The sequence below is a fragment of the Ipomoea nil genome, unplaced genomic scaffold (genome assembly GCF_001879475.1).
Source record: "Ipomoea nil cultivar Tokyo-kokei standard unplaced genomic scaffold, Asagao_1.1 scaffold0230, whole genome shotgun sequence".
Taxonomy (NCBI): Eukaryota; Viridiplantae; Streptophyta; class Magnoliopsida; order Solanales; family Convolvulaceae; genus Ipomoea; species Ipomoea nil.
Window position 1 is genome coordinate 625 of NW_017616658.1, and position 5,491 is coordinate 6,115.

Consider the following 5,491-nt stretch of genomic DNA (forward strand, 5'->3'; position numbering starts at 1 on the left):
AGACTTATAGTGGCGGAGACAATTTTAGTCCTTTATAAAATATTTTTGCCATTTTTTGGACAGACTTATCGTGACGAGGACAATTTTAGTCCTCCGTCTTAAATTCCCGTCTGTTGACCGTTTTGAGAGGGGGTAATTGTGTTAATTCATCATTGTGTCAATTCATCTTACCTCTTTTCGACGCTATGGACTGAGGCCCATACAATGCAGTAATGCAACTCTCTCTAATGGAGTCTAAGTTACGATCCTCTGTTTTTAACATTCTGACGAAGCACTCCACGGCACCGCGCGAGCATGGTTGCGCGACCTTCCGGGCTGACTGCGAGATTGCAGAGAACTAGGAAAATGGGACCTGTCATGTGACCAGATTTCACCACGGCAAGTACGGCTTGAACGAAGCTGAGTTTCACCGTTCGGATTCTGAACGTAGAGAGTGGAGAAGCGGAGGGAGAGCACCGAGAACGCTTATTGCCATTTTATTCTGATCGTCTAAGGCTAGGCTAAAGAGCGCGCTGGCGGCATGGTCCTGCGATTCCGGGAATCGATCAGCGGCGAAACAATTCGAGAACAAACTAATTTCACTTTGTTTCGGTTTTCTAACGATAGATTCACCAACAAGGGAGATCTGGGCACAATTGCACCAATCCGCAACAGCTTTTGTAGAAGTAATGTGCCAAGAAATAAAGATGGATCAGAGGTTTGGGGTCGTTGACCATCAATGGAGTCCATGCATTTGACCGGGAAGCAGTACAAAGCTCACGTCCGGCTCATGGGTAGAACCAACGATTGCTCGGGAGTTCTGCCGCACCACACTTCGCAGAATGTACAGGACAATATCCATTCCTTACAAGCAGTGATCCTCGGAGAACTGCGAAACCTTCCAAGCAATCGGAGACCAGGGAAACCAATCGTTAGAGAGCTTGGTAAATGCAGGGAAATTTTGCCGGTGGCAGGAGCTTCCTCCCCTAATTTCTATTTCTTTTCGTTTCTAAAAATCTACTCTCTTGGTTTCTGTGTTCCACCGCTATCTCCACCAATCAGCTACCAACCAGAGTGCATGCACCACTATTTTCCTTGCTTTTCCATCCTCCAAATGCATTATTCAGTAACTGAGAAATATGCCACCACCCACATCCATTGTTCTTCCAAAATCTCCCTGGACTATTTTGGAGTTTGCCACTAGTACAGAAATTGGAATGGACGCCCCACTTTCCGAGTCACCTACTCAATGAAGGTGTCTCGGAAATGATATTATTACAATAATAAAAGGGAATCCGCGGCACCCATGGCAAATGGTTGCCGCGGATATTAAATTATTAAAATAATAAATGGGTATCCGCGGCACCTTTTGGAAAAGGTGCCGCAGATATTTTATTATTATTTTAATAGAATTGGAATCCGCGGCACCTTTTAAAGAAGGTGCCGCGTCTCTTTTTTTTTTTTTTTTTTTTTTTTCATTGTCGCGCGAGACCTAAATTTCCCAAATCCCTAATTTCGACTTCGCCGGCCAATCAAATCTCTCTGCTCACGCCACGCCCTTCGTCTCCGCCCTCCAATCCTCCATCGCCGGTCACGCTCCAGCCGGCAGCAGCCTCCATCACCATCGCCGATCACGCTCCAGGCCTCCAACCGCTTCTTCTCGCAGACTCGCAGTCGCAGCAGGCTTCGTCCGTTCTTCGTCGCAGTTGGTCTCAGTCGGCAGTCGCAAGCTTCTTCGGTCGTCGGTCCAATGAAGCGTCCAGACTCCCAGTGGCAGTCGTAGGCCTCCATCTTCACAGGTAAGTGTGTATATACCACCATTTTACAAGTGTATATTACAAGTTTTGACTTTCAATGGAGAGTCCAGACTTCCCGTGGCAGTCCCAAGTTTTGACTTCGTAGGCCTCCATCTTCACAGACCTAGATTGATTTACCTGGAATGGAAATAAACCATCCAAGTGAGTAATACCAAACGGCCATGTTTATGCACAATCTATAGCAAACTTCTACCCAAAAGATATATTAAAACAAAAAATGGGATAACGAAATGCATCATAGCCTTGTATCTATCCATACAGACATAATATCAATGATCAACACAAATAAAATATATTCCAGTATATATTTTACAACACTCTGAACTCTCTATATATTCCACCATTTCAAACTTGCACTCTTCATTCTCAGTATACAAAAAAAAGGAAGTAATTTTGTGCCTTGTGGTACTTGTGATGATAAGTAATTGAGTTCATTGGATTGTGCTGAATAAGGATAAGGTAAAGCTTACCTATGAGGGGGTAGGGATGTTAATTATACTTTCTGCGTATAAAAAATGAAAATGGTAACAATTGTACTTAACTATTTATATTTGTTTTATTTTTCCAATAAACTCAATAACACTATTATTTTTCTTCCCTCCTTCCATTGGCAGGTTCTCACCCACGAAAGTCTTCTCCCCTTCCCCCCTCATGCTTAATTTCATATCTTCTCTTTGTTTTGCAAAGAAATTGATAGCAAATGGACTATGGACCTTTCCTTCACTATTTTAATATTATCCTAATTATCATATTTGTTTCTTTTCCAGCACCTGGAGAAGATTCTTTTGCCAAGAGAAAGGAAGAAAAGAAGAAGGGAGTTGATAAGCAAGAGAAAAATAGATTGCAAAACTTGAAACAGGCTGCAAAAGTTGGTGCAGTGCCAAGGTCTCACTCTTTAGCCTTTTGGTGTTTCATTTATCAAACTTTTATCAACTTGGTATGCGCTGTCATAGCTTGTGGTGGCTCTTTACCCTTGTTTCCTCATTGACATCTTATGCACTCTTATAGTTTGTGGTGGCTCTTTCTTTTCTTGTTCCCTTTGCTTCCTGTTTTTCACCCTATGCCTTTGTTACTTTGTATGGCATATTGATATGTACATCTTAGCCATACCAAGAACATCTCCTTTTTCCATCTCATTCCTTAATTTTCTAAGGCAAACTGTACTATGAAAGGTGGTAAACTCTGCTTATCTGCCTTCCCAAGAACTATAAAGTGCAGGAGCATAGTGTGTTGGCATCAATCATAACATATACTCTGTAGTACTAATGATCTGTTTGGTACTGTAATATGATTCCTGAATAGCTATGCTAGGATTTTGATTAATTGTTCACCACTGTCTAAATTTCATGAAAAAAGAGGGCTTCCACTTCAACAGATTTTGGTTTTGCACTTCTCTGGAAAAGTCTGGTCCAGTTGGAATTGGAAAAGTCCTAGTGTGCTTTAGGTCTTGTATGAGAACTGAGAAGATCATTTGAGTCCTCTCTTGATTGGCACATAGAACACATTGAACATAAGAAAACTGGGACCTAATTATGTGGTGGGCACTAATTATGTGGCTAAAAACAGCATCTTTATTTTATAAACATTATCAGAAAGATGGATCCTGTTAACCCTTTATAGCTCTCTACAAATCTTGGTATAAAATAAGAAAACTGGGACCTCTCTATCTCATCTCTGCATTATCTGAGGCTCTGAGCTGGATTTTCATTATTGTAGTGTCACAAAATAACTTATATGTTAAAGCTTAGCTTAGCTGTTGAAGATGATGATTATAATATATATATATATATATATATATATATATATATATATATATATATATATATATATATCTTCTAAAGTCTTGAGCTGCAATTCTTTATTCTCCTTTGTTCTTCTTTCTCAATTCTTTCTGTTTCTGGGCAGTCATTTAAGTTATCAGTTCAAGTTGAAATATATATATATATATATATAATATATATATATATATATATATATATATATATATATATATTGTGTGGATACACAACTCTCAGATCTCACTGCAGATTCATTCTCAGGTTATTTGTTTGATCTGAATCCTGGCCTCTTTGTTTATATTTTGGTACAAAGCTAGCTGTTATTAAATTAATTGGATAATTATTATTATAATTATACAATCTGCTTTGCATTGCATGTGGGCACACTCAATTTGTACAATTGTACTACAACTATGCAATAGGTGATATGCAGTACAGTAGTTGATGAATCAAAGTATATATGAGAGAATTCTTCTGGTACTACCATTATATTTGTACTGCTATTCTATTATATTGTATTGTATGCCATTTCTCCTTCTATTAAAGTTGTGGGCAATTGGGCATGCAACACAATTCATTTCATTGACCCACTGACTGTCCAACACAATTCATTTCATTGACCCACACATTCCTACATTTCAACACTTAACACTTCAAATCTTTTAATACATTAGATATCTCAGCTTAAATCTTTTAACACTTCAAACATTTTTTGATAGTTTGGTGCACTTGTAACACTAAAACAATATTGCTTCTTGTTTGTCTCATCTACAGAAGGTTGTATCTGCCATTCTTACTTCAGCGAGTGATCCAAATTGGCGTACCAGATCAACTACATCAACCTTTTTGCGAAGTTTCATGTACAGGTATAGTATTTCTATTTGGGTTTACTTTTGCACAATTTTTGACAGTTGTATTCAAGTTTTACTTTTTGAAGTGGAGAAGAGAGATCTTGTGTAGTTATCCATCCACATTAAAGTTCTCCCTGTATTCATTTTATAAGATGGCTATAACTATGTAGATATTTGATAATCCATCCACATTAAAGTGATCCATCCATCCACAACTGTATAACATTAGTGTCTTTTTATTCGTATTCAGCAAGATTATAAGTGCTAGAGAGTATTGATACATTAAGTTTAGCATAAGTGGAGTAGGAATACTCTCTTTTACTATAGGATATAGCTTTAAGATTGAGTGGATTTAGGGAGGATCTTCGATTATATAAGTGAAAGGCTAAAAATTGTAATAATCGAATATCCATATATGATATTCATAGTATTATCAATTGGCAGATATGGATCGGAGTTGGATGTATGAGAAACGCAGTACACTCAAATATATACAAGGGGTTCAAGAGTTTATACAATATGCTGAAGAAAATAGAAACAAAAACGCGGAAGATTTTATAACGTGCCCGTGTTGTGATTGCAAAAATTTTAAATACAACTTAATGTATATTTGAATTATAATACATTAATTAATATGTTTACTAATTTGCTCAAATTAATTTTTTTTTGTAGATATTTGAACAGCCCACCTACTCCATTAATGAAATAGAAGAAATCCGCGAGTTGTGGGCACAATACTTTGTAGATCGGTGCTTGTAACTTTAGTTGGTTTAAACATTATCTTTATTATTATTAATTAACTTATGTTTATGTTTTGTTAAAAAATTGTATAATTATATTTTGAAGTATATATAGTTATGTTTGTGTTGGTAATTACTAGTGTTGTTTGAATTTGTTGTTGAATATATACGTTTAATTAGTTGTTAATGGTTTTGTAAATTTTTGTGTGAATTTGGAAAATTATGTACAGGTTTAATTTTGAGCAAATAAAATTAGAGAATTATTGAATTTTTAGGGCAAATTAGGAATAAAAAAAGGTGGATATCCGCAACACCCTCTACGTAGA

The 5,491-nt window shown here is 37.0% G+C and overlaps 1 long non-coding RNA gene across 1 annotated transcript; it reads left to right on the forward strand.

Moving 5' to 3' along the window:
• Nucleotides 1-1,454: 1,454 nt before the first annotated feature.
• LOC109193934 lies at nt 1,455-5,188 on the forward strand. The gene is made up of 4 exons (XR_002056347.1): nt 1,455-1,778; nt 2,564-2,681; nt 4,349-4,440; nt 5,098-5,188. It is a non-coding gene; the product is annotated as an uncharacterized LOC109193934 (long non-coding RNA).
• Nucleotides 5,189-5,491: the final 303 nt, after the last annotated feature.